The 10,514-nt window shown below is 49.3% G+C and overlaps 1 non-coding gene across 1 annotated transcript; it reads right to left on the reverse strand.

Annotated features, from left to right (window-relative positions):
- Nucleotides 1-8,260: 8,260 nt before the first annotated feature.
- On the reverse strand, nucleotides 8,261-8,377 carry LOC118020534. The gene has a single exon (XR_004681941.1). It is a non-coding gene; the product is annotated as a U5 spliceosomal RNA (small nuclear RNA).
- Between the last annotated feature and the right edge of the window lie 2,137 nt (nucleotides 8,378-10,514).

The raw sequence follows: 10,514 nt of genomic DNA on the forward strand, positions 1-10,514 counted from the left end.
TCTCCTCGCCAGCAGCTGAATGTCGCCCACAACCGCGGGCTGGGAGAGAGCATGACCAGGCATGTCCAGCCCGGCCACGAGTCGCCCTGGCTCCACACGCCTCCCCCTTCTGTGCTGGGCAGGGCAGAGCTCAGAGGTGCCCCCCTCGTCCACCCACGAGTCATTGGCGGGCCTGCCTGTTCAGGGGAGCAGGAACCTCGTGGGGCGCCGCTGGGTGTGTGGTTTAGGGTATGGCGTGCCCTGCAGTCCTTACGTGAAAACCGAAAGCTGCTGGACAAGAGCCCTAGCTCATAGTTCCACCCCTCTGTTTAGCTTGGAACCCGGCCTGCCGGAGCTTGCCGTAAACGGTAAAAATAGACCCGTGTACCCGCTGCCGAGAAAGCCTGAACCTACGATCTCAATAAACGACTTGGGCGGGTCGGCATCGAGTGCTCACCGTGTGCTGGGGACGGTCCACGGGCGGGCGGCTGCAGGAGGAGGTGAGGATCAGATCGGGCTTTGAGGGTGGGGAGGCCGCGGGGGGGCCAGGCTGCGGTGCGGCTCCGTCACCGCCCTCCCCCACCTCTGGTGGCCGCCTCCCCTGAGCGACCTTTGCTCCCCTCAGCGATGGCATCAGCAGCCGGCCCCAAGAATGCCAGGTGTCTGCCGGGAGCAGGGACCACCCTCACAGGGAGGGGATGCAGGCGGCCTCAGCCGGGGGCCGCCCTGCGCCATCCAGTAACGCCTCTCGCCTCTCCGGACGGATGCACCGAGGTTTCACCAAGTAACCCTAACCTGCACCGTGGGCCCCCCTTCGGGAGCTTCCCAGGTGTCATCTGAACCTGGTCCCTGTTCCCAGAGGGCGGGAGGGACCAAAGACGAGGCAGGCCACTGCAGGTGGGGAGAAGGCAACTTACCGGTGAGACCTCTCTTCGGCGCCATCAGACGAGTGGATCCCCGACCCGCCCACCTGCACGTTAAAACCTTCTGCAGAGGCCTTATCTGTAAAGCTCTGTCACCATCACGGGCCGTGTCCTTGGAACAGCCTTTGGGAGCAGGAAAGGCACTCAGATCCCACATCCAGGGACACGGAGGGGGCGAGGGGCCTCTGAGGTCACTGGCCGTCACCCCCTCTCCACACGCCCCCCAGCCCTCTCCCCTCCTCTCAGCCCACTCTTTACAGCTGCAACCAGCCCCTGTGTGGATGCGAATCCCCGCCAGCATCTTGCGTAGCTTCTCTCTTCCCTTCAGGAAGACTAGGCCACCTACCATGAGGCCCGCGGCTCCTCTGGGGGAGGAGTCTTCCAAAAGGGAGTTGGACTCTCCCAAGGGCATTGGTATGGGCTGAATGTGTCCCCCCAAATTCACATGTTGAAAGGCTACCCCCCACGGTGGTGGTGTTTGGAGGGGGCCCTGTGGGAGGTGACTAGGTCATGAGGGTGGAGCCCTCCCGAATGGGATTAGTGCCCTAATAAGAGGGACCCCAGCGAGCACCCTTGTCCTCTCCTGTGTGCAAGGTGGGACAACAATGGGCATCTTAACCCAGACGGGGGTGCTCACCAGAACCCGTGTGCTGGCCCCTGATCTTGGGCTTCCAGCCCCCAGAACTGGGGGAAATACCTTCCTGTTTTGCCTAAGCCCTCTGTCCCTGGCCCCCTGCTCTAGGAGCCCGAACAGACTAAGATATTCAGGCATGTTCCTGCAGTGGAGGAGTGGAACTTTTCCCAGGTGAAAACAAACCAAGAAACAGATTCATAGGATCTTAGATGGAGAAGAAACCTTGCAGCTCTTCTTGCTCAGGAGTCTGTAACCACCTGGCTTCACGGGATCCATGGACCCCAGAATGGCCAACCGTATGCACTTTTTTTTTTTTTCTTTCATGAGAGGTCCTGTAGCTTTCTTCAGATTCCCAAAGGATGCCTGACTTCAAAATGAACAAGACAACCTGCACTTTGGGGTCTTGTTTTTACCCTCCCCCACCCACCCCAGGGAGCAGCAGTGGTCTGGGCTTCTGAAGCCTGGTTCGGGGTCTGGCGATTGGGTGGCTCACACCACTTGCCATGGAGCAGATACTCCTCCCTGCAGAAAGGAGGCTGCCCGGCCCTGGCTGAGCAAACAGCTTCACCCTAAACCAGCTACCTGCGGTCTGACACTCCTGGTTAATGGGAGCCTCTCCTCCGGACTTTGGCCAATGGAAGCTTTGGATAAATCATTTGATTCAGTCAATATTTATTGTGAATCTTCTAGCCGGCCATGCATCTGGTCCATGGGTGGCAAAGGGGGAAAGATTACATTTGATGAACATCTACTGTGTGCTTTGCACTTAAGTTTTGCAAAGGCCGTGCGCTATATCTGACTTTGCATCTCTGGCTGGCCAGAAACTAGATGTCCAAAGAATGTTTGCTGAGTTACAGTTGTATGCATTACGTCATTTAATCCTTGTGTGTGGGGTTGCAAGTGACCAAAAACCTTAATGATAACCTCCTCAGGGTGCCTGGGTGGCTCAGTTGGTTGAGCGACTGCCTTCAGCTCAGGTCATGATCCCAGGGTCCTGGGATCGAGTCCCGCATCGGGCTCTCTGCTCCTTGGGAGCCTGCTTCTCCCTCTGCCTCTCTCTCTCTCTCTCTCTCTGTCTCTCATGAATAAATAAATAAAATCTTAAAAAAAAACAAAAAAAAAACAAAAAAAAAAGAAGTCAAACAGTTAGACAGCGATCAGAAAGTGGGAGCATGGGGCTGGCACGCTGAACCTCTGCTGGAGGGTCAGGGGTGGCTCCCTGGAGGAAGCTGAAGTCTGCAAGCTGGAACCTGGATAATGGGCATCCCCCAGGGTAAGGCATGGGAGAGGGCCATCCAGGCAGTGGGCAGAGCATGAGTTAAGTGTACAGAGGTGGGGACGTTTAGGGACGCAAGGGCACCGTAATACTTCAGTTCGTCCAGAGTGTAGACTCCTCAAAATGAATAAAGTGGGTGATAAGGTTAGAGAGTTGGGGTTTATGGATCATTCTTTTTATTGATCTTTGACTTCTTTTTTTCCCCGCCCCCGTGATCCATATCTTTGACTTCTTTTTTTTTTAATTTTTAAAAATTTTTTTAAAGATTTAATTTATTTGACAGAGAGAGAGATAGTGAAAGCAGGAACACAAGCAGGGGGGAGCGGGAGAGAGAGAAGCAGACTTCCTGCCGAGCAGGGAGCCCGATGTGGGGCTCGATCCCAGGACCCTGGGATCATGACCTGAGCCGAAGGCAGACGCTTAACAACTGAGCCACCCAGGCACCCCCGTATCTTTGACTTCTAAAGGCAGGGGGTGGGTAGGCTCAGCCCTAACTCATGGCAATGACAACATCACAGGTGACAATTCCTCCCATGGACATAGCACCTCCTCTCCCCTCCTTACTGTTATAATTTTGGCCAATCTTTACAGCTTCCACCCAAACCAAGGGAGGGCAGTTTATCACCGTTTTACAAAAGTAGAAACTGACACCGGGTGCAAAAGAGTGACTTGTCAAAGGTCAAAGGGAGGTGACCAGCGTCTTGCAGGATTGACATTCTCCCATTGACAAGATAATGACTACCTCTGCTCACAGGTAAATCGTAGCTCCTGGATGCCCAACTGCCACAGGAATCAATGTGACCGCTCTGCGGGTGTCCTGAGAGATGACAAAACAGGATGGTGAGCTCAAAGAAAGGCTGTGAATTCTCTCAAAATAGAACTTCGAGATGGGGCACCTGGGCGGCTCAGTCGGTTAAGTGTCTGCCTTTGGCTCCGGTCATGATCCAGGGATCCTGGGATCGAATCCTGCATCAGGCTCCCTGCTCAGTGGGGAGTCTGCTTCTCCCTCTCCCTCTGCTGTGCGTGCTCTCTCTCTCTCTGTCAAATGAATAAATAAATAAAACCTTTAAAGAACAAACAAACAAACAAAAACTTCATGAAAATGTAATTAAACAGCATTTCCGGGGAAGGGAGCTGAATATAAAAGAGTCAGCAGTGGGCCGGGAGTTAGGGGACCTGGTTCCATTTCCAGCTTGGTCATTATCATCGTGCAACCTCAAAGAAGTGAGTTAAGCGTTTATCCTCCAGGTTCCCACCTGTAAAATGGGTCTAATAGCACCTTCCAACTTCATAAGATGGTCAGGAAGTCCCACTAAATAAATGACTGTGCGTGAATGTGCTTTGATAAATTCAAAACCTTCTACCCACACAGGGGATGGTTTGTACTGAATACCTGGAGGCAAAAGAATGCAGCCCAGAGCTCCGAAACCCATGGACAGAATTCAGAGGGGCTGCAAACGTGGATCGGAAATTCATCTTTATTTTCACTAACCTCTAACTGAAATTTAGCATCTCCTCCCATGATTAACTTTGGCATTTAGGTCATTGTCCCAAGTAGAAATCACAGCATTCACGTCCCATTATGGTTGCTGCAGAGATCTTGAAATATTGCTCATGTTCATCATAACTTTGAAATTATGGTAGTCCTTAGACTTGCCACTTGACCCTATTTATTTAATTTATTTATCTATTATTTTATCTATTTAATCTATTAATGAAGAAGCACATGTTACCACTCACAAATTTGTTTTAAAAATATATTTAGGGGTGGGCTCCTGGGTGGCTCAGATGGTTAAGCATCTGCTTTTGGCTCAGGTCATGATCCCAGGGTCCTGGGATCGAGTGCCACATCGGGCTCCCTGCTCCTTGGGAGCCTGCTTCTCCCTCTGCTTCTCTCTCTCTGTCTCTCATGAATAAATAAATAAAATCTTAAAATATATATATATATATATATATATTTAGGGGTGGGTGCCTGGGTGGCTCAGTCGGTTAAGCGTCTGTCTTCTGCTCAGGTCATGATCTCGGGGTCCTGGGATCTCCCGTATCGGGCTCCCCATTTAGTGGGGAGTCTGCTTCTCCCTCTGCCCCTCTCCCCCTCATGCTCTCTCTCTCTTAAATAAATAAAATGTTTATATATTTAGGGATGCCTGACTCAGTCGGTAGGGTGTGTGACTCTTGATCTCAGGGTTGTAAGTTCGAGCCCTACGTTGGGTGTAGAAATTACTTAACAAAATGTTAAAAAAATTTTCTTAAATATATTTTAAACTTTAAAATTATGGCTCATGTTTAACATACACACAAATAGCCAAATGGGAGATAAATAGATAGATACAAGAGGAGGTTTATGATGGGAATTGGCTCATGAAGTTATGGAGGCTGAGAAGTCCCATGATCTGCCATCTGCAGATGAAGACCCAGGAAAGCTGGTGATGTCAGTGGAAATTAGGGCCAAGATCCAGGAGCTGATGTCCAAAGGCAGAAGATGTGTCCCAGCTCTAGTGAAAAAAGAGCCAATTTGCCCTTCCTCTACCTTTGTGCTCTATTCAGGCCCTCAACAGGTTGGGTGAGGCCCACCCACTTGGAAGGACCATCTACTCAGTCCATTGGTTCAGACGCTAACCTCTTCCAGAAACACCCTCACAGACACACCCAGAAATAATGTTTTACCAGCTCTGGGGGCATCTCTTAGCCCAGTCAAGCAGACACCAAAAGTCAATCAGCATAGTGACCAGTTAGTTCAGATTTAGTATTTTTATGAACTCATAGATATATTTTTTAAGATTTTATTTATTTATTTGACAGAGAGAGACACAGCGAGAGAGGAAACACAAGCAGGGGGAGTGGGAGAGTTCGGAGAAGCAGGCTTCCCGCCGAACAGGGAGCCAGATGCGGAGCTTGATCCCAGGACCCTGGGATCAGGACCTGAGCTGAAGGCAGACGCCCAACGACTGAGCCACCCAGATACCCCGAACTCATAGATTTAAATAGATTGGAGATGTCTCTATCCTTTGAATGTATGAATCTTCTTTTTTTTTTTTTTTTAAGATTTTATTTATTTATTTGAGAGAGAGAGAATGAGAGAGAGCACATGAGAGGGGGGAGGGTCAGAGGGAGAAGCAGACTCCCCGCCGAGCAGGGAGCCCGATGCGGAATTCGATCCCGGGACTCCAGGATCATGACCTGAGCCGAAGGCAGTCGCTTAACCAACTGAGCCACCCAGGCACCCTGTATGAATCTTCTTAATGGTCCATCGATATCATGTTTGGCTTTTGGGAGCCTCTGTAAGGGGCACATTTCCTGGCTCGAGCCTGCACTCTCCATTTCTCCAAGGAGCCCGCTTCCTTTGACCAAGGAATGGCATTTTGAGACTGTAATCCGGGTGCTTGGGGGTGCTTATTACACTAGGTTGTTTTTGCCAAAGGTGAACAACAAACAAATTTAAAACCCCTGCATGGGATACGCAGAGACGGCACTGGCCGCCAGCATTTAATTCTGACTGACCCGAGCCAGCAAGTGAGGAGCAGTTTGCTGGGGAGAAAGAAAGGAAAATGACCCTCCTAGGGCTTGAATACATCACCGGACAACATGAGCCCGCTCCTTGGTGAGCTGTAGACCCAGACCACACGGAGGGCAGGTGCCTGCCTTGCAAGGTCACTTTATTTGTACAAATAAGGAGACCTCAAGGAATAGTTTCCAAAGCTGTGACTCCCCAGGCAAGGGGGAAGCAGGCTCCTTTTATTGGGGTTTGGGATGGATATTTAGAGAGGGACTGTAATTTTATAATGAGGCTGAGATACCTGTTGGCACTGACTCACCTGGACAGGTATGGTTCCCAGATGTTTCTTTTCCTGTTTCAGCAGTTTGTTAGTTTCTTTTTTTTTTTTTTTAAGAATTTATTTATTTGACAGAGAGACACACAGAAAGAGAGGGAACACAAGCAGGGGGAGCGGGAGAGGGAGAAGCAGGCTTCCTGCAGAGCAGGGAGCCCGATGCGGGGCTCGATCCCAGGACCCTGGGATCATGACCTGAGCCGAAGGCAGACGCTTAACGACTGAGCCACCCAGGCGCCTCGGTTTGTTAGTTTCTAAAAGATGAAATGGACAGGCAGAAGCTTCTAGGAGTTTCCTGAGTTCAGGAGGTCAGCTCTGAGTTCAGCGGGTCAAGAGGTCTCCCTGGTGACAAATGCGGGGACCAGGGCAGCAGGGCTGGACTGAGGGGAACTGCCTCAGGCACCCTAACCAGGGCCATGGTCATCTACACAAAGGGACATCAAGGGGTGCCTGGGTGGCTCAGTTGGTTAAGCCACCGACTCTTGGTTTCGGCTCAGGTCATGATCTCAGGGTCATGAGATTGAGCCCCGCATCTTGCTCAGCATCGTGCTCAGCGTGGAGTCCCCTTGGGACTCTCTCTCCCTTTTCCTCTACGCCTCCCCCCCTCCCTCTCAAATAAATCTTTAAAAAAGGAGGGGGGACATCAAAAGGGCCTAGGAACGAGGCAGGAAGAACTGGCCTGGGAGGTGGAGAAACTCAAGGAGGGAACTTCGGGATGGATTCCCTCCCTCCTTTGCTGGTTCAAACACTGCTAGTTTTCTTCCCCAGGATTCACTCCCTCCCTCCCTCCTGGAGTCTCACACCATTAGCAGGGCTCATGGCTGCCTAAGGGAAAGACTACATTTCCCAGCCTACCCCACACCAGGCGGGATAGCAAAGCTAAATTCTGGCCAATGGAATTGGTTAAAAAATTAACTTCCTCTAGAGTTTTATCAAATCCATTATAACCATGATCAAAAGTCTTTCTCATTCCGATTTTTCACAAATGATCCAGCTCTGGTTTTAATGAACTTAGCAGGAAAACAAAAAACAAAACCAACAGCAATGCTTATAAATATGTCTTAGAAAAAAGCAGCCAAAAAAAAAAAAAAAGGGCTTACAATAAATGCAACAGTCAGAGCCAGAACCAGAAGGGTGCCGGGCCTTGCCGGGCATTTATCTCCTTGAAAAGTGTTTGTGAATAGATATGCCCCATGCACCAGTCACCTTTTTAGAAAAAAAGTTTTATCCAAAGTCTGGGCAAAACCAGGTTAATTGGATGTTCTCTGTTGAGCAAATATCTGTGCTAGATTCTGCGCGAGGCCTGGGAGCAAAGGGAAGTCGGTGCTTGGTGGCGGTTTCCAGCCTGTAAACATTTTGAGCACAGCAAACTTTCAAGAAGGTTCTAGTTTTTTGTAGCTGAGCTCTGTTCAGAGAACGGAGCTCAGATTTTCACAGGAGACGTGGCACTGCCTGATTCCTCATTGTGAAAACCCCCCCACAACACGCTTAGGAAACCGCGATCTTGAACACGCAGTTTCCGGTGCGGAAAAAAAAAAAACACACATAAATCGTGTTAACAAAACCCTAAAAAAGCCGCTAACCAAATCTAATTTGTCTTTTATTAAACAACATTAGTAGCCTTGCAAAGCGCAAGGCCTCAAAAAATTGGCTAAAAACTCAGAATTGTTCCTCTCCACGGAAATCTTTAGTAAAAGGCGAAAGATTTATGCGATCTGAAGAGAAACCAGAGTATGCCCGCTGTTTTCCGCACACATCCCTCGGGTAACTGTTACCCCGAATACAGTGATGGTGACTCTTTGCTCGAAAGAACTAGTGATTTCTGTCTTTCTCCCTGACAATTCTGTGAGAGTAGCCTTATTTGGGGGAAAAAATAATTCAAAGGAAAAAAGGGAAATCTAGTCATTTCTAAGTCAGAAATTGTCCGGTGTGCAATGCATTTTGGGTATGCAAATGAACCTCCGTTCGTCCCGCCCCGGTTCCTGGAAATGCCTTAAATAGTACATTCGTTTTCCTGCTGGGACTGGGACTATCGCCAGGGGGCAGAGCGGAGGCCAGATTTTCGGGATTATAGACGAGCTTAGTCCAACCAGAAAAAGTCTGACTCTTGTTTTATAAATCTTGACTCCAAGTAAAAATGTCTTTTGTACTTAAATAAAATAATAATAAAATAAAACTTGAAAATATTTACGTTCATTCATTAATTCATTCAACAACAATTTGCTGAGCACTGTGTTAAACCCTGGGCTGGGCTCTAGGGATAGAGCGGTATCCCCAACATTTCATCCTCAAGGAGCGTGTCTGTGATGGGGGGAGCTAGGTGTGCATGGTGAGCACGATAACAAACTGTTCTGTGCCATCTGGGCAAAGCATTACAGGATCCATACAAGTCGGGCGGTGAGGGCTTTCTGGGCAGTGCCAGAGGATGAGGGCCGCAGATGGTCCTCAGTGCCAAGAAATGAGCTTGGATTTACCTTGAGGGCAATGGCGAGGCACTCAAGAGTTTTAAAAGAGACCAACGTAACCAGATGAGTGTTTTAAGGCAGTGGTTCCCTCCCCGTGGTCCCCAGAGCAGCAGGTCAGTGTCACGTGGGTACCTGCCAGAGTCCCAGATTCTTGGGTCCCTGGCCAGACCTACTGGATCTGAAACCCTGGGGGTGGGGCCCTGCAAGGCGAGATTGCACGAGTCCCCCAGGTGACTCTGATGCAGGCTAGGCTGACGACCACTATGGGACAACCATTCTGGCTAATGTGGCCCCTGTAGAGATAAACAGTTTTGGGGAGGTGAATTAAGGAGCTGAGCATTAGGGGCACCTGGCTGGCTCAGTCAGTGAAGACTGCAACTCTTTTTTTTTTTTTTTTTAAGATTTTATTTATTTCTTTGACAGAGAGAGATACAGCAAGGAGGGAACACAAGCAGGGGGAGTGGGAGAGGGAGAAGCAGGCTCCCCACGGAGCAGGGAGCCCGATGCGGGGCTCGATCCCAGGACCCTGGGATCATGACCTGAGCCGAAGGCAGACGCTTAAAGACTGAGCCACCCAGGTGCCCCTTAAAAATAAAATCTTAAAAAAATTAAACGCAGCATGATCTTATGACCCAGCAATTGCTCTCCTAAGTATACATCCAACAGATTTGGAAACAGGGACTTGGATACTTGTGCTCCCATGTTCATAGTAACAACATTCACAGCTGCCAAAAGGTGGAAACGACCCAAGTGTCCATCAACAGATGAATGGATAAAGAAAATGTGGTGCATCCATCCAATATTATTCAGCTTTAAGAAGAAGGAAATTCTGATCATGCTCCAACAGGGATGAACCTTGAAAAGATGCTAAGTAGAAGAAGACAGACACAGGGGCGCCTGGGTGGCTCAGTCGTTAGGCGTCTGCCTTCGGCTCAGGTCATGATCTCAGGGTCCTGGGATCGAGCCCTGCATTGGACTCCCTGCTCGGCGGGAAGCCAGCCTCTCCCTCTCCCACTCCCCCTGCTTATGTTCCCTCTCTCGCTGTGTCTCTCTCTCTCAAATAAATAAAATCTTAAAAAAAAAAAGAAAGAAAGACAGACACAAAAGGACATATCGTATGACCCCACTTCCATGAACTATTGAGAACAGGCAAATTTATAGAGGGAGGAAATGGATCAGAGGGTACCAGGGGCTGGCATAAGTGTGTGTGGGGGGGATAAGGAATTATTGGATAACAGGTACTTTCTGTTTGGGGTAATGAAAAATTTTGGAAAAAGTGATGATGTTTGTACAACATTGTGAATGTATTTAATGCCATGAACTGTACACTTAAAAACTGTTACAATGGCAAATTTTGTTACATATATTTTACCACAATGATAAAAAAAACCACCCTCTTGAGGCCAG

The sequence above is a fragment of the Mirounga leonina genome, unplaced genomic scaffold, assembly GCF_011800145.1.
Source record: "Mirounga leonina isolate KUSES-001 unplaced genomic scaffold, KU_Mleo_1.0 Mir_173, whole genome shotgun sequence".
Lineage (NCBI taxonomy): Eukaryota > Metazoa > Chordata > Mammalia > Carnivora > Phocidae > Mirounga > Mirounga leonina.